The 23,557-nt window shown below is 38.2% G+C and overlaps 1 long non-coding RNA gene across 1 annotated transcript; it reads right to left on the bottom strand.

Annotated features, from left to right (window-relative positions):
• Positions 1-21,920: 21,920 nt before the first annotated feature.
• Positions 21,921-22,415, bottom strand: LOC108275420 (uncharacterized). Its single transcript, XR_001814693.3, has 3 exons — positions 22,256-22,415; positions 22,127-22,153; positions 21,921-21,990 (listed from the first exon to the last, which is right to left on the bottom strand). It is a non-coding gene; the product is annotated as an uncharacterized LOC108275420 (long non-coding RNA).
• Positions 22,416-23,557: the final 1,142 nt, after the last annotated feature.

The raw sequence follows: 23,557 nt of genomic DNA, 5'->3' as shown, positions 1-23,557 counted from the left end.
AATATAACAGTCTAAATGAGATTTAAAGAGAAGCAAATTAGTAAATGAATCACATGTAAATGAATCACATGTAAATGAATCACATGAAAATGAATCACATGTAAATGAATCATATGAAAATTAATAAATTAAACACACATGCTGATTAGTATGTACTGTTTCAACGGCCATGCAGTAGGGGCTGCATTGAACACAGTACGCCATTTTTGATGCAGCCATAACACTCATTCACTACCCCTACTCTCTTTTTTACCTCTCTATCCTTTTCCCTCTCCTCCTTAGTACCCAGGAGTGCACTCTACTGCACTCTACTGTTTAACACAGGACACAACATCGCCCCTTAGTTACTTAGTGCCTGTTTCATGTAGACCACCATATACTAAATACTTTAACAATATTACAGAACAGTAACAGTAGTCCACATTTATTATATTTAACACTAGCTGCGTTTACATGGACAACAATAATCCACTCTTAACCCGATTAAGACCATACTTTGATTAATAAACTACCATGTAAACAGCAATTTTTACTTACCTTAATCTAATTAAAGTCATACTTGAAGTAAGCACTAATCAAATTAAGACAGGTGGAGTACTCCTGTTTTAGTCACATTATGGACGTGTATTACAGACATGTAAACACCTTAATCACATTATGAAAGTCATGTGAGAGTTTTCACCCCATTTTGTGACAGGACACGATCACACACGGCAGGTTTACGTTTCACGGCAAACAAGACAGTTCGGCTGTGTCCCAAATCGCATACTTTCCTACTATAGGCCTGTAGTGTGGAAAATACATGTATCTTGGCTACTATCTAGACGGTAAGTACGCGGTTTGAGACACAGCCCACGGCTTCAAGCAGTCGTCTATTAGCACGTATAGTATGACAAATAATTAACTGCACTTAAAGAGTTCATAAAAAAATCTAATAAAAACATCCAAAACTGTATACGGTACCATAACGAAGACCAACTGTATGTTGATACGTGAAATTCTGGAGGGACGTCGGACGGCGTGGCACAGTGACGTAATGACGCGGGCTGTTAATCTAATTATGTTCTATAACATGTAAAACGGGTACATGACAGGAGTATTCTAAAAGCGACTCATGTAAACACCTTAATCACATTATTATCTTAATCAGAGTAAGGTCAATAATTAGATTACTGCTGTCCATGTAAACGTAGTCACTGTTAAGTACTCTGAGCTATATGAATCAGAGTATTTAAATAACAGACGTGTGAAATTCTGAGTACCCTTAGATTGGTAGCATAGTAAGAAATCAACACACAATATCTAGAAGAACAATCCATCTTGTTTACAATTTTTTTATTTAACTTTATTTTTCACACTGTTTTACCTATGTACTTATACTTTGTATTTTTTTTTCAGTTACTTTACAAAGTCTTTCATCCACTCAGGTGTTTTTACTGATCTCTCATCCTCCTGAGGAAATCTGAAAACTCTTGTGGCTCTGAACTGAAACTCCTTTTTTGTTGAGGAGTAAGACTCAGTACTTAGTAAGACTCATTTCATTCCATTTTTTCCAACACTCAGCAGGTAAGTATTTTGTTTTATTTCTTGACGAACAGAGGATGGTCATGTATATTTGGGACTACCCTTAAGTACATGTTCCAGTCCTGACTCTCACCAGATCTTCCTCTTTGTAGAATATCTGTTTAGCTCTTATTCTGGTGCCAGTGTAGTTTTTGCTTTTCAACTGTTTGTTCTTAACAGTGTCCTTTACTTCAGCATATTTGTCACTCTTCCCCCTCACAGGAAAAATGTTTGCCTTTGTTCTCATTTTCTGATTGTGCAGGAGTTCAAAAGGTGAAATACCAATTGTATAATGTGGGGTAGCCCAGTAGCTCTGCAAAAACTCAGTAACTGCAGGTTTCCAGGGTTTTTTCTCACTATCAACTGACATAATACATTCTTTCAGTACTCAATTCCAGCTCTCCGTTACTGGAATCAGTACCAGATTCCAACTGCACCTATCACATCAAACCAGTGACAGCAACTCCCATCCTGCACTGCGGCCCACAAACATGGCCATCATGGACCACAATTCCGAGAACACACCTTCATTCTATTCACAGACACCTGCATCCAATTCACAGCACAATCACAACCACAGTTTAAAAGGACTTTCAATGCATTCACTCTTTGCAAAGTATATACTCAATTGCTGTTTGTCTCAGGTGTTTCCTGAGCCTTGATTCCATGTCTGTTTATTCTGGATTTTGACTTTGCTTATGTTTACGACTTCATCTCTTTGCCTTACCCTGATTTTGGTGTTTGCCCGATCGCCTGACCTCTGCCTGCCCATGATTACTGTCTTCTGCCTTATCCTTTGGACATGTTGTTGTTTGATTAAACAGCCATACCTGCACTTGCTTCTGTCTCAGCCTTCATTACGTGACAGTGCCATTGCACTGGGAGTGGTACACACTTATGTGCAAATGTTTGATGCCTCTTTCCGGCAGGAATTCAGCAAAGGCAAATGAATGAAACTGAGGTCCATTGTCTGTAACAATAAACAAGGGGTTAACTTCACGAGCAAAAATAGAATGCAGGAAGGAAACAACACATCCGTGGTGACTTGAGAAGCAAGTGCCACTTTCGGCCACTTGCTATTGTAATCCACTAAGCAGATAGCAAATCAATATCCAGGTGCGGCATTCTGAAAAGTTCTGACAATTTCAAGTCCAAGCTTCTGCCAAGGCCATCAGGTAAGTCCATAGCTTGCAAAGGGGCATGTGCAGTTTTTTTTTTTTTTTTCATTTAACTAGCATGGCAAGCAATTAGCAATAACAGTATGCACTAAAGTGTCCATTTTTGGCCACCAGTACAATTTGCAAAGTCTCTGTTTAGTTCTGACTAGACCATGATGAGTTTCATGTGCTAGAATGACAAGAGGAACGTGCAGGGAAGCAGGTACAAGGAAATTATGCTCACCTCTCCTAATCAATCCAACCTGTATGGACAATTCATCCCTAACTAAGAAGAAATGGGCTAAGGCTGGGTTAATATCCTTGTTATCACGAGGCCACCTGGCCTGTATTTTTGTCTTAAGCAAGTTAAGTTCGGGACAGACTTCCGAAGCAAATTTTAATTCCTCCATGGATAAGGAATGCAGGCCAGAGAAGACTGCAGCAACCATTTCAGGCTTTTCTTCCTGTTCAGCAAAACTGGTAAAGGCATTCTTGATCAACAATCCGCAGCCTAATTTTGAGCACCAGGGCGGTACACAAGGTCATATGAGAAACACAGTAGCCGTGCCATTCTCATTCCAGAATGACCAATTCGTTTGGTGGTGACCAGTGTAGTTAAAGCTTTATGATCAGTGTGTAATGTAAAACTGTATCCCCATAAGCAGTGTTGGGAAAGTTACTCAAAAAATTAATCCACTACAGATTACGAATTACTACTTTAAAATTGTAATCTGATTACATTACTGATTACTGCATGTAAAAGTAATCAGATTACTAATTACTGTTACTTTCAAAACCTGTCAAACCTACAAAAATACACTACAAAGTGAAACTCATAGTTCTTTCAGTAATTTTAGGGCGTCAATGTATGACATGATCAGAAAAAGTTGCATTTATCATAAAACTAAACACTCAGGTGTTGTCACCCTTTGTAGGACTACCAGACCAATAAAATATAAAACTTTTCTAACTAGGCTAGTTTACTGCATCCATAAACTCCTACACAACAAAAGCAAATTAACTTTTATATAAAATGATAATTTTAAATAAATAAGTAACAAAACAAACACAACAGTTTGGTGTCACTAGTCAAGGGGAGGAACAGCTAAGCTATCGTTGTATCGTTTTATTTGCTACAGTGCCATGTATATTATCTTTCCTTATGCTCTGCTCATATTGTGTTTATGTAAACTGGAACTTATATATATATATATATATATATATATATATATATATATATATATATATATATATATATATATATATATATATATATATATATATAAATTGGAACTCATATGAATTTACATACCTTGTTTTCCTCGGTATTAGAGGATGTTAGTGTTTCAGTTTCAACTGTTTTCCTGGTTTAAAAAAAATCAGCATATATCCATTTTTCCTCACACTGCCTGTGAGCAAGCATTTGGCAGGATTGTGAGCGGTCAGCCAATAAGACAAGTATTATTGTCTTTCCAAGTATTTTCCTGTAAACCTTGTCTGATAAACCTTCCTGTAAACCTTGTTCCTGTAAACCTTGTCTCGCCTCCATTCACTGAAGATACAAAATTACAACACCACTGTCTTCTTTCACTGATGTTCAGTTACATAGTCATAAACCATTCCAAGTGGAGAATTATTGAGGGCTAAACAGAAAATCTTCGGGGCAAAAAACATGATTTATTTTAAAAATGCATTTTACTTAATATTGTTTTCTTAACAATAAATCTGTAACACAAGTAACGTCATTTTATTAACCTCAGTAACTGTAATCAAATTACATATATTAAAATGTAATGTGTTACATTACTGCATTATCAGAAAAAGTCCTTAGATTACAGTAATGCGTTACGTTGTAACCCGTTACACCCAACTCTGCCCATAAGTATGATCTCTATTTATCTACAGCAAACACACAGGCTAAGGCCTCTTTCTCTACTGTAAAATATTTCCATTCTGCAGCTGTGAGGGTGCGTGAAGCAAAAGTAACGGTGCGTTCTGCGCCATCCTCCTGAATCTGTGATAGCACTCAACCAAGTGCGTAGTCTGATGCATCTGTTGACATGATAGTTGGAAGAGAAGGATAAAAAAAAGAACTGTGCTATCCACAAGCACTGTTTCAGGGCGCTAAAACATTTGTCTGCTGCAGCAGGCTATTCGAAGTGTGACTCCGTAGAATTTCTCAGTAAAGCTCTCATTGGCTCCATGACCGTGGCAATGTTTGGAATGAATTTACTTTACCAGGAAATTTATGCCGAGGAACAAATGGAGTGATGGTAAGTCATGTGGGGCAGGAGTGTCCACAATTGCTTCAATGTTCGCAGGCAAGATTCTGTCCTTGGAAATCACATGGCCAAGGAATTTGAGTGATGAAAGTACATTTTTGCATATACAGTGACAGTCCAGCCTCAGTCAGTTTCCAGGGTTTTGTCATATTCCTTTTTAGAAGCAGCATAGACTATAATTTTGTCTAAATAGTTCCATACGCCCGGCACATACATCAGTATGGTCTCCATTATTTTCTGCAATGCTGATGGAGCAGATGTGAGACCATAGGAGACTCAGCAGAACCGAAAAAGTCCATCATGCGTAATGAATGCAGTGAGATCATGGCTCTACACATGCAAAGGCAACTGATGGTCAGCACATGTTAAATCAATCATTGAGAAGAAAGCAGCACTCTGCAACTCACTCAACAGATCGTGCATGTGAAGTAAAGGGTGTTTGTCCACAATTAGAGCTTTGTTCGGCCCCCGCAGGTCAATCCAAAGTTTGATTTTGCCACCTTTTTTCGCAGTGACTTGCAACCAACTACTCAAAGACTGGCCACTATTATAGGCAACCACAGATTCACATGACTGTAAAAAGTAGTCAAGGTATCTAGATGTTCAGAATTTGTCCAGATCAGAAGCTCATAGGTTCACTCGCTGAAGCCAAAAGTTGGATTACGACAGTGAAATAACAACACAAGGCACAGAGCTTAGTTTAACTGTATATACTAAATGCAATGCACGATAAGAACAAGTGCAATGGCAAAGTAATAAAATGGAAACATGGAAAAGTGGAATCCCAAATATACAAAAGAGCAAAAGTATCAAAATAATGAAAGCTCAGTACAGTTGTGAGTGCACTCAAATTAGACTAGACCTGGGTCTGTTAAAATAAAAGTACACAATCCATCGATTGCACCGATATTGGATTAATGCAAGGTGGGTGTCTTCCTCCAGGGAAAGCACATGTCAGTGTGCACACAGTTCTACCTGATCCCTTGGGCCAAGGGGAAATAGATCAAGGCTCTCTGGCTCAGTGTCTCTAGTTTGCAACCAACTAGCTACAACCAGGCTCTATATCAAGTGGGGTTGGCTTACCATCCAGTCCTGGAACAGGATCTCCGGAATCTTCTCTGCTGGTTCAGACTCCACCAGTAACCGCGATCACTCAACATCTGAATCCAACAATAAAACCTAACCTATATGGAATAGGTCAACACGAAATTACCTTATAGCTAACACTATTGACACTGCTGTCAAAGGCTAAGGCTAGTATCAATAACCTCAATAAACACATTCAAAATACACTTAATAGCCCTAAATGCATGAATGAAGTGCATGAAAACCAGCTCTCCGTTAGCATTCACTAATATTAGTGTCTCAATAGGCCGCTAGTCAAGGACACAACGGTTAATACACACACACAATTTAACACTCGACGTAAAACACAGTTGCAAAACATATAACTCAATGGAGCTACCCCATTCACCAGCGGTAGCAGTCCAGAATACCATGAGATATCCCATTTTACCATTAAATACATTTCTAGTATGTTAACAAGGATAATACACTTTAGCTGTTAGCTTACATTTACAGTATCTCACAAAAGTGAGTACACCCCTCACATTTTTGTAAATATTTGATTAGTAGTGAAGTAGTGAGTGTACAGCTTGTGTAACAGTGTAAATTTGCTGTCCCCTCAAAATAACTCAACACACAGCCATTAATGTCTAAACCGCTGGCAACAAAAGTGAGTAAACCCCTAAGTGAAAATGTCCAAATTGGGCCCAAAGTGTCAATATTTTGTGTGGCCACCATTATTTTCCAGCACTGCCTTAACCTTCTTTGGGCATGGAGTTCACCAGAGCTTCACAGGTTGCCACTGGAGTTCTCTTCCACTCCTCCATGACGACATCACGGAGCTGGTGGATGTTAGAGACCTTGTGCTCCTCCACCTTCCGTTTGAGGATGCCCGACAGATGCTCAATAGGGTTTAGTCCATCACCTTCACCCTCAGATACTTTAGCAAGGCAGTGGTCGTCTTGGAGGTGTGTTTCGGGTCGTTATCAAGCTGGAATACCGCCCTACAGCCCAGTCTCTGAAGGGAGGGGATCATGCTCTGCTTCAGTATGTCACAGTACATGTTGGCATTCATGGTTCCCTCAATGAACTGTAGCTACCCAGTGCCGGCAGCATTCATGCAGCCCCAGACCATGACACTCCCACCACCATGCTTGACTGTAGGCAAGACACACTTGTCTTTGTACTCCTCACCTGGTTGCTGCCACACACGCTTGACACCATCTGAACCAAATAAGTTTATCTTGGTCTCATCAGACCACAGGACATGGTTCCAGTAATCCATGTCCTTAGTCTGCTTGTCTTCAGCAAACTGTTTCACTGTCATCACTCTCACACTCCCTCATACTGGTCACTGGAAGTTCAACATGGCACCTCATGGCAAAGAACTCTCTGAGGATCTGAAAAAAAGAATTGTTGCTCTACATAAAGATGGTCTAGGCTATAAGAAGATTGCCAAGACCCTGACAGTGAGCTGCAGCACGGTGGCCAAGACCATACAGCAGTTTAACAGGACAGGTTCCACTCAGAACAGGCCTCGCCATGGTCGACCAAAGAAGTTGAGTACACGTGCTCAGCGTCATATCCAGAGGTTGTCTTTGGGAAATAGATGTATGAGTGCTGCCAGCATTGCTGCAGAGGTTGAAGGGGTGGGTGGTCAGCCTGTCAGTGCTCAGACCATACGCCACACACTGCATCAAATTGGTCTGCATGGCTATCGTCCCAGAAGGAAGCCTCTTCTAAAGATGATGCACAAGAAAGCCCGCAAACAGTTTGCTGAAGACAAGCAGACTAAAGCACACTAAAGCAGACTTAAGCAAATTTTGTCTAAGCAGACAAAAACAAAACAAAAAAATTATTCAATTAAATATATTAGCGGGACTTTTTTTTTTGAACTGATTGAATTTTAATCATTATGAATGGGTTGTTTTCAATATTTCTTGTGTTGTGTTGGCATTAAGGCCTAAGTTTATTGTATTATGAAATGTTGAAATATCAACTGTTTATGTAAAGTTTTTTGTGCTTTGTGCTTTTCAGTCAGGCATAGGGTTTTGTGTGTGTGTGTGATCTGTGCATTAGTCTTTTAAGTAGTTATCTTGAGTTTTGTCAGATCAGTCTATATAAAGGCTGATGTAAGTGCATTTTTCCATTGGACTGATACTTCGGAACCATTTAATGATTTTTGTCACCTTAAATTATTCCAACCAAAAGTAGCACTCCAATGGGAAAATGCACATACATCAGGTTTCATAAAGACTGACCTGGCAGAACCCAATGCTGATAATTTCAGGGATAAATATTGAGCTTTTTCAACACTTTTATGTGCTGAAAATGGTCATGAATTGAGTAATCAAATTTTTTGACATATAAGAGGTCATTGTATTATAAAAACATCCTGTAAGTTTCAGAACTCAAAACTTCCTTGTTAGTCCAAAAACAGCTTTTATTGAAACCAAGCTGCCAAAAATGTCGTTTCATATTTCGTCTCAGTATGACGTAATAGTGCGACAAAAGACCGTCTCTGCAGAACAAGACATCATAGCTACATCATTGCCTCTTTAGCCCCTCACAATATATGTTTCCTGGTTAACACAAGGTTCTGTGTGTAGTGTTATATTATTTTATATACTTTTTGTTTCTGTGCCATTTAAATTATTTAATACAATGTCTGCATATAGCATATTCACCTCACACCTCCAGGGTTGGGGATTCGATTCCCACCATGACTCTGTGTGTCCAGAGTTTGCATGTTCTCCCTATGCTGCGGGGGTTTCCTCTGGGTACTCTGGTCCCATCCAGGGTGTACCCCACCTTGTGCACCATGCTCCCTGGGATAGGCTCCGGGTTCTCCCTGACCCTGTATGATAAGCTATATAGAAAATGGATGGATTGGATGGATATCTGCATACTTGGCTAAAAAGCTATTGTTTCCCCAAGTTCCTTGAACGAACTTAGACTTTTGATATTTAGAACTAGATTATACAGCCCTGCAATCACCTTGAGACTGGGATTACAATAAGTTGTAAAAAAAACAGTCTTTGCATTGCCTTCCTTTTGATCCTAACATTAGGACAGCGTGGATGAAGTTTATTTTTAACGATGTTCCAGATTGTGTCAATAAGACACTGTTCGTCTGTTCTCTTCATTTTACTGCAGATTCATTTTTAAACAAGATACAGTTCATCGCGGGCTTTTCAGAGACACTGAAAATAAAAGATGATGCAGTGCCGACTACATTGGATCCAGCAGTAATGTTGCAACACACAAGTATGAGCAACATTTTTTTTTACTATGTGTCACTATTGCTTTGTCTGTTACAGATCCGTTGATATGTACTGAGTATTCATACATTTTTTAACCAAAATGACTCATATTCCACACCTGTAATGGTGGGGCATTGAAAATTACCCAATCATAGCAGTGGGCATTTACTTCTATGTCTTGAATGTGTCACACCTATCAAAATGGAGTGTTTCAAAGAGAGAGTCAAAAACAGGATAGAAAATTAACTATTACTTCTAAATTATGATGTTGTTTGATATAAAAAATCTTGCTAACATTATAAATGGACCTCAGAGAACATTATAAAATAAAAATGCAGCTAATGACCCCTTTAATTAGAAAACCTTCAAACATTAACCCAGACTTTTGCAACTGCACTAAACAGAATGATTTACTGGTCTTTTTCAGTCCTTCCATGACAATATTATATTCTAATCTCTATATTTTTATGTCAATTTATCTCACCAATAATAATAATAAAAACATCTAATATCTAATAATAAAGGATTTGGAAGAAAATTAACATTTTATACATATGTGCAAGCTACATTTTTGTCCAACATAGAGTACCATAGTAGCAAGATAAGTATTTCATGTTGGACTATTCACATGTCTCGACTAAATTATTATCAGTTCATTTGAAAAGAGAGAGACAGGAAAATGACTTTAAAGCCAGCTCTCTGCGTGGAAGTGAACATAATAGCCATCTGACTTAATTAAGAGCAACCTAGTCCTGCACAATAAAAGGGGCTCTGAAATGATAGCACTCCTGAGGGGTGCATCAAGTGAATAATTGGATGTTTTAGGCTGAAAAAATAAATGATCTAGAAAATCCTCTCTCACTTGGCCAATAAAATTAATTAAAATGAGTTGATAGCATCAATTCACATGTGAAGCTTTACCACATCAAGATTCATATAATGGCTAATTCAAGAGGCAATACTGGTATGGCGATCTTGGATCTAAAATGTTGCATATTTATATCCATTAGTCACAAATTAATAATCAGAAAATTCAGTGTTGGAATGCATTGACCAGAGGCATAAGCTAGCCTGGGCATTTGGGGCTATAGAGTCGAAGGTTTTTTCTTTAGCACCGAATAATCCTCCACTTGGAGCGTTTTGTGACTACAAAACTGAACGTCAGTAAAAGAAGACAGTGGTGTTGCAATTTTATGTCTTCAGTGAGCGGAGGAAAGACCAATCAGACAAGGCTTACAGGAAAATACGTGGAAACACTTGTGTCTGATTGGCTGACAGCTCTCAATTCTGTCACACACTAGCTCACAAAAATTGATATACGCCGATTATTTTTTTTAAACCATTAAAGGGGATGAATCTGGAACAGTAACATCCTCTCATGCTGAGCAGTAAAAGTAGGTGTGTAAATATCTATATGAGTTCCAGTATAGGTGAACATGATATGAGCAGAGCATAAGGAAAGTTAATGTACTTTGCATGGCACTGTGGCAACTAAACCCAATGATAGCTTAGTTGTGCCTCCCCTTGGCTAGTGACACCACACTAGCTTATATAGAAATGTTTATTTTATCGGTCTGGTAGTCCTACAAACAGGGATAACACCTGGGGCAAGTTTTATGATAAATTCAGCTTTTTCTGATCATGTTATACATTAAAATCTAAGTTACCACAGCTTCCATAATACAAAACACTAAGCTATGAGGTGAGCTTGAAAAAAAATTATGAAAAAAAGCATCGAAACAGACTATTTAGGAGTACATTTTTAAATGTTTTTTGTTTTTTTTTATAGAGAAGAATCTGGGCTCAGCCCTGGATGATTAACAGTCCAGCTATTGACCAAAAGCATACCTTAAATTTCTCCTTGAGAACACTTGATTAGAACCCTGAGGTTAAATCTATATGATTGCAACATGGCTGCACTTTAACTGAACATAACTACATGATATTTTCAGATGATAATAGATCTGTCTATTTAATGCTTTATTAGTAATTGAGACTGCTGGCCTACCTGTAATGTATTCATATGAATTGTATTATTCAAAATACTGCATTAATTTGTATAATTCATGTTATGGACAAGAAACCTACATTTAAAACTACTGAAACCAAGCTGCTAGATTGTGTGCTGTATGACTGTAGGTTGCTGAAAATAAACTGCCTATTACATGGTTATTCTAATCTAAATTGACTAAATAGTATCCTCTAGCATAATTGAAGTGCAATAAACTCTCAACTTAAATTTGTTTGAGGCTATCATTATTAATGTTGTCCCGCCCCAAACCAAAATGTAAGGCCATGAGCTGCCCTTGACTTTAACTATTAAAATATGTATGGTTATTATAGATGGATCAAAATATTTCTGCACAATGCACTGAACAACCAAACACTAAGCATCACTGATAACACAGAGCAAACCTTGTTTTACATAAATACTACAATCTTTGTTTATCATAAATACTTTTTTAACCACTTAATCTTTTAGATGTAATGTTCTGTTTTTTTATGATTAATAATATAATTTATTTATATACTACTACTACTAATAATAATAATAATAACAATAATAATAATTATTATTATTGTTATTATTATTATTGCTGTTGTTGTTGTTATTGTTGTTGTTGTTATTATTATTATTATTATTATTATTATTATTATTATTATTATTATTATTATTATTAAAGCATGTACTATCTGCATTTATATTATTTCCTGTGATCCCTTGCAGATGGGGAGTGATCATTGTACAAAACAGCCCCATCTGGCATCTAAATCAAGAGCAGACGAAAAAGCTGCATGTCGGGAAAAATGTTGGAGAAAAAGACAAAGAATTCTCTGCTCTAATCCTCCAAACACTAATGAGACTTTCCCTTTCCAGCACACATATTCCCTCAAGGAACTCCTGCCTACAGGCTGCAGCTATTGGAGCTGCAACTGCTTTCACTCAAGCACTTCTTGAACCAGTAGCTCACCAGAGAATGCAATCACTGCTCACATTTACTTTGTTGCCTTTTCTCAGAATGCAAAGAAACAAAAATCTAATTATTCTAGCAGTAGAATTAGCATTTTTTTTGTAGTCTGCACACGTGTCGCTGCTGTGATAAATAAAATATGACATTCATCAGCTTCTAAACAACCACTATACTAATCAAACTATATTGCTTCATGTCTTAATTATTATGGGAAACATCTAAAAATATATGTGCACTCTGTAGGGAAAATTAGCTTTTCCTTTTGATAGATTGACCTCAAATGGGGGAAATGTGCAAACTTAATATTTCAACAGCTGATCAACTATTCATCCGTCGATGAGCTGAACTTAATGTATCTTATTAAGTCTGGCTAGGATATTAATCAAATGGCCACTGGTAATTATATCCTGATGTTAAACACACATTATGAGCACAGTAACAAGATCGGACAACTTAAGACTATAAATCATAAATATAGACAAGAGACACTTGCTATTAAAATCGGATGAGACTAAACTAAACTAAACTAACATGTAAGCACACACACACACACACACACACACACACACACACACACACACACACACACACACACAAAACAAAGGGGGTGAAAGTAGCTTTGATGGAGAATGAATGGCTCCCTAGTTTTAACACAGTATGCTGTTCTTAGATCTTGACTTGAATGAACCATCAATAATTAATTTTATTTTTACTTTGCTTTAGAAGGGCTCTATTAAATACACCAACTTCGACTGAAACCTGGAGGTGCTTACTTGCGTTTCCAGTTGGTGGGGATTCATCAGAGGCCTGGTTGCTTTTGAGCAGCTGTCTAGGAAGACCAATTGGAATGGTGAATGGAGTGGAATCTCGTAGGTGGTCTGCGCCTGAGGAGCTTGGCTGCAGTACTTCTGGTTCTTTCCTGACTAGAGATATGAAGCTTTGCAGGAACCAGCTCACAAAGACATTGATTGCAGAGTACTCTTGCAGACGTTGGTTGAAAAGAGAATTCCTTGAAGATGTTGATTGTAAAACTTCTGCAGATGTTGGTTGAAGAGGAATCTTGCAGCTGTTGTTAGTTGATAAGGACTCCCTGAAGATGTTGATTAAGGAGTACCTTTTGAAAGTGTTGGTAGAAGAGAGACCAAAAGGTTTTGCTCCAATCAGCATGAAGTTAGGGCAGGGTGTAGCTATGTTCTCCACCCATGCCTTCTCTTTTCTTCTTTTTATAGAGTGTGGATCAAACTTTTAGTCCCAACTGTTGGTACCTATACCTAACAATGTTCTACTCGATTTTCCTTAGTTTCATCTTTCAGCAAGTTACGTAAGGAACATACACATACCAAATAAGAAATATGTTGGCCATTGTTAAAACATTACTAATAATTAATCACATACCTATATCCATAATCACTCATGCTCATGCATGTTAAACAATCAAATGTCTAAATGCAACTTTGTGGTTACAAGCATGACAATTGGAGGTTAACACATAGAAGAAAATAGGCAATTTCAATTGTTATTATTATTCTTGCAGTCCTTGTACTTTTAGAATATATGAGGTGTCCTAATTCAGTTGGTGTGACAAAGGTGTGACAAGGACCATGATTAGTGAAAGTCACCTGGTTAAGAGAACAAAGTGTTTCACCTGTGTTGATTGTCCTTGGGGCCTGTTTGGGTGAGTCACCCCCCTTTCCCCAAAACTATCAGCTGAGGGAAAGGGCTTTCATCTTGTAGGCCAGCCACCATGTCTTGGCCAGTGGTCTGAATCAGTTAGTTTTTTTTTTTTTTTTTTTTTTTTTTTTTTTAAGAAGTTTGCTAATCTGTGAAGGATCATCCATTGTTCACAGGCAGTGCCATCTCAGCAATCACCCATGAGCTGTAAGTGCCCCAAAGCCACACAGAGACTCATGATTTAAGGCTCATGTGAAAGGGTGATCTTATTGTAATGTTTATCTTCTGCTTATGATCTTGTGCGCTGAGGTCCTACAATTCATATATACTTGTGACTCTCCCATGAGAAAGCATGAAATAACACCCCTTAGCTGGTACATTAGGTACAGCTTTTCCTGGGTTTTAATTTTGTGCAGCTTGGTGTCTGTTACTCAAGTATCCTTCGCCAGAAGTCTTTAGAGACATAATATTCATTGTGGTTACATAAGAATTGTTTTATAGCTGAAAAAGAGTTATTCCTGTATTTACATATTTTGCAGTAAATTGGTGTTCTTGGCCTGTGATACAACATACATACAGTTCACTAATGAGTTGGCGTGGTGGCATAAAGGTACTGTGCATCAGCACAAGTTTTTTTCTACACCATTTTACAATGTTTCCTCACTTGGCAGTGTAGTGTATTATAGGCTTTTCTTCAACATCTTCAGTGCCCTCCACTAATATTGGCACCCTTGGTAAATATGAGCAAAGAAGGCTGTGAACAATTGCCTTTATTGTTTAGACTTTTGATCTTTTATTAAAATAATTCACAAAAATACTCTGCTCTCATGAATATCAAACAATTGCTAACAAAACACAGGTTTATCAAAAAATATGCTTCCAAAGTCAGCCAAAGGTCTTGAGTATATCCTTGGGATTGTTGACTATGCCACCAGATACCCCGAGTCAGTACCACTTCAGAAAGCCACCTCCTGCAACATCGCCAAAGAACTCATGCTTCTGTACAGCTGTGTGGGGATCCCTAAGGACATCTTGGCTGACCAAGGTACTCCATTCATGCTTAAACTAATGGTTGATCTATGCAGGCTGTTGCAGGTGAAGCACCTGAGGACTTATTTCTACCACCCCCAGATGGATGGATTGGTGGAGCACTTCAGGCAGACCCTCAAATGGATACTGAAATGGATAGATAGATAGATAGATAGATAGATAGATAGATAGATAGATAGATAGATAGATAGATAGATAGATAGTGAATATAGTGAATGACTTCAAACTAATGTCTGTATATCTAATTATAAAATAGGGGTAAACAAACTGGGGTGTTAAATAAAGCATAAGGTCAAACATACTTATCAATACATAGGCACTGATTAAATTCAAACAGTTCAAGTTCAAGTTCAGTCATGTTTTACAAAATACAAGTAAAATTGAATGTAATATTGCCACATGATTAACTTCTCACAAACAAAACAAAAAATAGTCAGCAAAAGTCTAATTTCATGTGTGCTCATACAAGTATCTCTAACAACAGCAAATAGTAAAAGATTGAGAGCTGCTAAAGCAGGGAGGTCACTGAGAGACACCAGCATATATGAAGTGGTTTATCTGATGCTGGCTGGCTATGGCGTGAATGGATTGTGACATTTAATCCCAGAAGCTCTATACTATCCAAGACTGACTGCTTTAGGTCACTGAGCTGTAATTTCTGGACAGCAGTTGCCCTTTTAGAACACAGGATCTTTTAAATACACATTCCATGAGGACCACTAGTGGAATTCCCCACCTGGCCCTACTTCACTGTATTATATATTTTTACTATATATTCACTATTAATACTGAACATGTAATATGTATTTGCAGTTAAGACAGTAACTGTATATTTAAAATCTTAGACTCATGTCCATGTTTCAGACTTTCTATGCATTTAGCTTTTTAGGTTACTCTTTACAGGCAGGTTCCTTAATAATCCCATAACTGTGCAAGAGCAAATCAAACAAATGTAGCAACTATTCAAAATAAATAATATGTTACTTCATTATGTCACACCTATCATGCTTCCCAGTGCAACTGTGGAGGACTGGGAATTAATCAGACTAAAAATAAAAATGTTTGAGTACAGTAAATACAGATGCCCCGATTTTTTATTTTTTTTTAAATTTATTTATTTATTTTAGCCTTTTTAAGTTTCATGTTTTACAAGCAGCCTGTATGTGGTGCATGACCCTGAAATGAGGGGGAGTGAAGTTCTGGCTAAAAGTGTCAAAGTAATTAAAGAAAGTGCCAGAATGCTGCCAGACTCTACTCGCTGTTGTGTGTCATTATTCTACAGGTATGTAAGACTCTTTTATGGACCAATATCCAACACTATTGACATTCAAGGGACTCATAAATGTTCATTGATAATGTATGTTGAGTTCAAAAGTGATTCTTAAGTTTAAAAAATATCTTATTCACAATTTAATTACCACAATGTCTGAGAATAAACTTCATACAAAATTAATTATATTCTTAAAAATATGACTTAAGACTAAGAGATGTGAAATAACCATATATATTTAGTATGTATTTTTGATGGATTGACTTTTGTGTTGTAGTGAGTTAGTGATGTATTTTGCACATGTGGAGGAGCTTAAATGTAAAAGGGCAGTCTGTATTATGAATTTTATACTCAAACGGGGTTAAAAGCCGACTGTGAACACATTGAAGAGCAGCATTAATTCGTGATTCGCTTGAATTCATATTGTTGTCATATTGAAAAAAGTTTTTGGGTATCTTGGAGGCTTTGAACTTGACAGTATATAACACATTGTGTGAATGAGACAGAACACTTGCTAATTTGATAAGTGTTTAATTTGAAATGGCTTAATGTAGCACACACAATATGCATTGTTATGTACTGTTAACAATTTATGCTTTTATGTACGGTATTTTGGATACTGAATATTTAGAATTGTTTGTTCTAAGCAAAATAATAGCAAAATAATAGCAGTATCAGTATCACTGGAACCTGTAGGGAAGAATGTGTTCATGTAATGAGTTAAAATGTTATACTTACCTGTTACCTGCAAAAGAGGGAAAACATGGTCAAAGTAATTAAAGAAAGTACAAGAACACTGCCAGACTCTAATTGCTGTTGTGTGTCATTTTTCTACAGTTATGTCCTCATCCTTCTCTGTCTGAGACCGGTAACATTTTGGGGGCTCGTCCGGGATATTGGTCCCGCCTGTGAGATTAATGATGTGAGACTAGTGTGCACCAGTGGGTTGAGTTACAAGGAATGTTTTGAGGGTCACCTACCTTGTGAGTCTTCTGGGCTCCGGTGGAAATGGCGTCTTCAACTCCGCTTCATGCTTTGTCATGGGATATCCAAAAAGAACTTCATCTGCACAGTGGAGATCAGCTGCATAGACTCGTGATGTCAATGGAAGATGAAAGAGACATGGTGGTTCCAGAAATGACCAGATCCAATGAACCTGAACTCTACTAATTCATCACTGACTACATGAGAAGTGATCAACTGAAATGTCTAGAAGATCAAGGTATGTCATGTCTACGTACCATCAAAGACAAGATTTATGAACTGAAAGTCATCAAGGGGAGTACATCCACTATGGACATTGCAAGCAATGATAAAGAGATGAGTAGTGGGTCATCAATGACAGAACAGGTATCTGGGTTGGTTAGACTGACTGATTATTGCCCCGCAGAAAATTCTAAATCAATGGTGTTGTAATTTCAGATTCTGGTTCAGAATTTCTGGTTCAAAGTTACAGCAGTGTATGCAAGCAAGGTTTAATAATATGTACAGTGTTAAGAATGATTAAACCAGGTCATTTCAAAGACATGAGGAACAACAAATATGATCTCACTGTCACACATGAGGTAACGGAGTAGCACTGAGTTGTTTCAGGAACTTAGCAATGCTAAGCAGCAAGATGGAGAAACTCCCCAGCAGTTTGTCTATAGATTGAAGTGGTTGAAAGCAAAAGTTTTGTTTGCATTACAATATAGCTGGGCAGAGTTTAAATATGACAAAAGACTTGTGCAGGATATCTTTTTTAATATTCTGTATCAGGGTTTGAATGAGAAATGCTGTAATATCAGATTGGACATTACGCCTTACATTTCTGACTTAGCTGTGACTGACAACTTTATTTTAGATCAGGTCACTAAATTAGCCACTGAGAAAACAGAGAAACAGAAACGCTTATGCAATGTACATAAACACAAGCCCTTAATTGTTAGTTCTTCCCAATCACAATAGGACAGTGAGAAAAATTATGAGACGTTCCAACAAAGAGTTGAGGGGAAATTAGAGCAAATCGTACTGCTTTAATGGAACTGACTGCCCAAGTTTCTGCTCTCACTAAGAACCTTGAGAAAATGGTTAGGCCTGTTGCAACAGTTGAAAACCAAACCATTTTGCCATTAAGAAATGTCAAAGTCCAAGATAAATCTGAAGGCAGACTCAGATATGACGACTGCGTCCAGTTAGGAAATAAAGATTGCTGCCATTGATTTCGTTGCAGCCAGGTAGGACACAGAATGGTCGGTTGCCTAAAGAAGGGAACAAAAACAGGAAACAACAGACAGTCACTGGTGAGGGACAACTAGTGACCACTTCGAGCTGTGTAATCTGAAGCCACCACTGACAAAAGGTAAGCCATCAAAACGATGAGCCACACAACTGATTGGCAAAAAAAATGCATGCAGTCTTGCTAGATAAATGAAGTTTCTACGGAAATGATGTTGGACACAGGGGCTCAAGTGAGCATTGTAGGGAAGAACTGGGTAGGAAATGTCCTCCAAACGGTTCCTGTAAGGCCTATAGAAAGTTTGCTGACTGATAACCAGCTTCATATTACTGCTGCTAATGGCTCCATCATTCCATTTGAAGGCTGAATTGAAGTGCTTCTGGAACTGAGAAGCACTGAACATGGAAACTTCGCCAATTCATGTGCCCATGCTAGTGAGTGATAGTTGTAATGACAATCCTCTTCTTGGTTTTAATGTCATCAAAGAACTGATCAGAGGAAACACTGACCAGCCAAATAGCACTGAAAACCTGACTATCCTGCTAAGTGGAGCTATGAATGTAAGACAGAGTATAGTCTACAACCTTGTCTCTGTCATCCAAGTAACAAATTTAGAGGGAATGTCAGACAGTTGTGTGGTCAAAAAAAGGGAAGAAAGGACTAACAATCAAGAGATGTGAAATTTGTGAAGTAAAGTGCAGAGTTAGATCATGACCTGAGGGAGGAATAATGACATTTGAACAATCTCTGGAATGCCCAGTTCTTGAAGGCCTTGAACTGTTTTCTACTGTTGTAGATGTGCCAATTGGTATCTCCAAAATAGTGAAGATACCTGTCCTGAACCACACTCAACATGACATTTATCTCCCTCAGAGAACAGTGTTGGGTACCATTACACCGGTATGTGAAGTCATACCCTTCACTCCAAGTTGCAGTGCTGGAAGATGATGGACCCGAATCAAGTAAGACAGGAGGATAATGGAATCCAGTTACCTGATTATGGAGTCAAATGGCCTGTCCACCTGTCGAGCTAGAACATCTCTCAGAACATCCGATGTCTTCGCCCAAGAAGGGGGAGACATATGCATCCCAAACTTGAAATTAAAGATAAATCTGAAAGATTACTCGCCAGTTCAGATATGTTACAATTCTATTCCAAAACCACAGTACAAGGAAGTTAAGGAATACATTCAAAACCTCTGTGACCGAGGCTGTATAAAGAAATCTTCATCTTCCTACTCCTCACTGGTTGTTAGTGTTAAAAAAAAAAGGCAGTAGCTTGTGGCTATGTGTTGATTTCCAAGAATTCAATCACAAGACCATTCCAGGCAGACATCCACTACCAAGAATACTTGGTGGACAATCTATGGGGCTTCACATGGTTCTCAATTCTTGATCAGGGTAGTGTCTACCATCAAGCCTTCGTGGATGAGGAGTCGAGACACATAATTTTTTTTTTTTGTAGCCTGTGGGGGCTCTACGAGTGGGTGAGTATTCCATTTGGGTTAATAAATACTCCCACTGCATTTCAAAGGTGCATGGAAAATGTCCTGGAGGGCATTAGAGACAAGTGCTGTTCTCCATATCCTGACAATGTCCTCTGCTATTCTAAAACCTTCAAAGAGCATGTTGAAGATCTTATACAAGTTCTTCACAGAATTTGAGAGTACAGTATAATACTTAGGCCAAAAAAATGCTAACTGTTTAAACGACAGATCCGATACTTTGGTCGGATGGTCTTGGGGAAGGAATTGAGATTGACCCAAAGGATCTTGAGGCTTTGCTGCAGCTGAAAAAGAAAGATGCAAAAACAGTGGGTGAAGTTAGAACTCTGTTAGGGTTTCTAAGCTACTATACATCATTCATCCAGGATTTCTAGCAGCTAGCAAAGCCACTGTTTGAACTCCTGAAGAACCCACAAGAAGAGACTGTTATGATAGCTGCAAAAACAAGTCAAGGTAATCAGAAGGTGAGGAATTGGAGCGAAGCAGAAATCCAATCCAGAACCCCTATTCAGTGGGCACCCAAACACCAGGCTGCTGTTTCAAGGTTTATTGAGATACTTACCCATCCACTGATTCTTAGGTACCCTGATTTTGACTTACCTTTTTGTGCTACACACCGATGCATCCAACAAGAGTTTAGGTGCTGCACTTTACCAGAGACCCACAGGTAAGCTTCGTGTCATTGGATTTAGTTCAAGAACGTTGACCCCAGCAGAGCACAATTACCACTTACATTCTGGTAAACTTGAGTTTCTAGCTCTCAAGTGGGAAATCTGTGACAAATTCAGAAATTACTTGTATTACGCACATTTACTGTGTACACAGACAATAACCCATTGGCATATGTATTGACCACTGCCAGACTAAATGCTTTGGGCCATCGCTTCTTAGGCGAGTTAAGTAAGTATAGGCTAGGCAAACTGAATGCAGATGCAGATACTCTTTCCTGGTTTCCTGTGTATCTCAAAGACCACATGAGTGACTACACTGAAACCTTGCTGTCTGATATGGTGTCAGCTGTGTAGCAAGGAAACAAAGCCATTGTTGAGGATGAACTGCCATTTGTAACTTCACTGATGCTTTGCCCAGTGATGTGGGAGAAAAAAATGCTGAAAGGGTAGATTGTATCCTCCATGTCTCCGGAGGATGTCAGAATTTTACTACAGGATGACCTAGGCATTAGAGAAGTGGTCAAGCTCAAAGAAAGCAATTGGATCCCAAACTATAAAGAGAAAAAAACATAACTAGAGGAAGGAGGAAGGAAACCTGTACCTACATTCTGGTCATCGAAAACTGCTAGTCCTACCTGAAAAGCTGAAACCATTGGTGCTGGAGAATACACTTAGCACATGACCCATTTTATTGGCCATTCATGCAGCAGAAAATAGAAGATTATGTGACCAAGAAATGCAATTGTATCAAACAGAAGCATCCAAACGTTCCTGAAAGAGCACCCATGGGTTTGATCACAAAGAGTTCACCCTTTGAATTGATTTCCTACATTTGAAACAAAGCAAAGGAGGTTATGAATACATTCTGGTCCTTGTAGATCATTTCACACACTTTGCGCAAGTGTACCAAACAAGAAATAATCTGGGATTTGGGCAACAGGAGGAGAAAAAGGAAGATTGGAAACAATATATTCCACACATGGTACATGCATACAACTGCACTAGGCATGAAGCCACAGGATACTCACCTTTTTTCCTGCTGTATGGAAGATTGCTAAGATTGCCGATTGACCTGATATTCAATCTAAAACCAGAAAATGAAACTCAGACCCATCACACTTTTGCTCAAAAGTGGGCATCAAGAATGCAAGAAGCTTACAAGATTGCATCTGAAAATAGCCAAATGTCATCTGCTAAAATAAGTACTATGACATAGGTGTTAAAGGAATACCTCTCCAACCAGGTGATCGAGTGTTAGTGCAGAATCTTTCTGGATAGGTGGTCCCGCCAGGCTTTGTCCATACTGGGAGAAGTCAGTGCACAGGAAAGAGTAGAAGAGAAAGTCAAAGATGGGCCTGTGTACAAAATTCAACCAGAAACTGGAGACAAGACAATTCAAGTGTTAGACAGAAACCTGTTACTGTCAGTGAATGACTTACCTCTTGAAGACAGCATCCCAAAAGTACCTATGAAATGATGAGAAAGGCACAAGAGATAAGACACTGCAGAGAATGTGGATCAAAATCAAGAATGTTCATCTGAAGAAGAACGGTACTACCCTCACTTACTTGTGACTCAAGTGAACCTGACCACAACCCTGAACCACCACAAAAGCTTCAGTATTAAAAGGGACCTCAGTTGAAAGCTAGGGAACAGAGTTCTATCCTGCCACAAACCCAGACTGGACAGAAACCGAGGACCAGGTTTCTGAAGAATAGGAAATTGTTGAAACATTACCTGTAAGACAAGATGTACAGCTTGAAATTTGAGAGAGAGAAGCCACAGTAAGAAAACAAGGAAAACTACTTATGACACATTATGTCAACCCATTTATAGACAAAGCCAGGTTAATAGATGCTAATAGATCAATTGATGCCGGGAGTCATCATAAGGGAGAGTGTGTAGGACTAGTCTAAATATAAAAATGTGTGAGTACAGTAAAAACAGACACCCCAATTTTTTGTAGAAGCAGTGTTTAATTTGAAATGGCTTAGAGTAACACATACAATATGCATTTCCATGCACTGTTATCAATTTATGCTTTTATGTACAGCATTTTGCATATTGAACATTTTGAACTGATTGCTGTAAATAAGCAAAATAATAGGTATCTCTAGTGGAACCTTTAGAGAAGAATGTGTTAATGTAATGAGTTAAAATGTTATACCCTGTAGGGAAAAATGTGTTAATGTAATAAATTAAAATATTACAATTACCTGTTGCATGCAAAAGTGGGAAAAAATGGTCAAAGTAATTAAAGAAAGTTCCAGAACACAGCTAGACTCTAATCGCTGTTGTGTGTCATTATTCTACAGTTATGATCTCATCCTTCTCTGCTTGAGAGCAGTAACACAACAAGCACTTCCTTCATGTTGTATGAGTTCACATAATGTGCTTATATTTACATTACCATATGCTTTTGTTTCTAGTCTAGTCCTGTTCACTCCCCATCGTGTCAGTGATTTGTTACCTGATTGTTTCCATCTGTTCTGTGTTAAACATTTAATTAGATTGTCTATCTATAACATGTAATGTGCTTACAGAGTCCTGTAGGTCACATGATGTAGCTCTTGGAGTTTTCTTTATATCTCTGAGAATGAAATTGCCTGACCTTGTACTGATTTTGCTGGGATGCTCACCCTTGGGAAGAATGACAACTGCCTTGAAGGCTCTCCATTTGTAAACAATCTTTCTCACTATAGAATGGTGAATTTCAAATTGTTTGGAGACAGCCTTATAACCCTTCCCAGATTGATGAGCAGCAACATTTGCTTTTCTGAGGCCATGGCCTGTCCTTTGTTCTTGGAATGATGCAGACATCTACAGTATCTGAGTGCTCCAGAAAAGAAAAAAAAACTCTGCTTTTATAG

Source organism: Ictalurus punctatus, chromosome 14 (assembly GCF_001660625.3).
Source record: "Ictalurus punctatus breed USDA103 chromosome 14, Coco_2.0, whole genome shotgun sequence".
In the NCBI taxonomy this organism is placed as follows: domain Eukaryota; kingdom Metazoa; phylum Chordata; class Actinopteri; order Siluriformes; family Ictaluridae; genus Ictalurus; species Ictalurus punctatus.
Note: the sequence above shows the minus strand (reverse complement) of the source record. Positions and strands in the feature narration are given on the sequence as shown.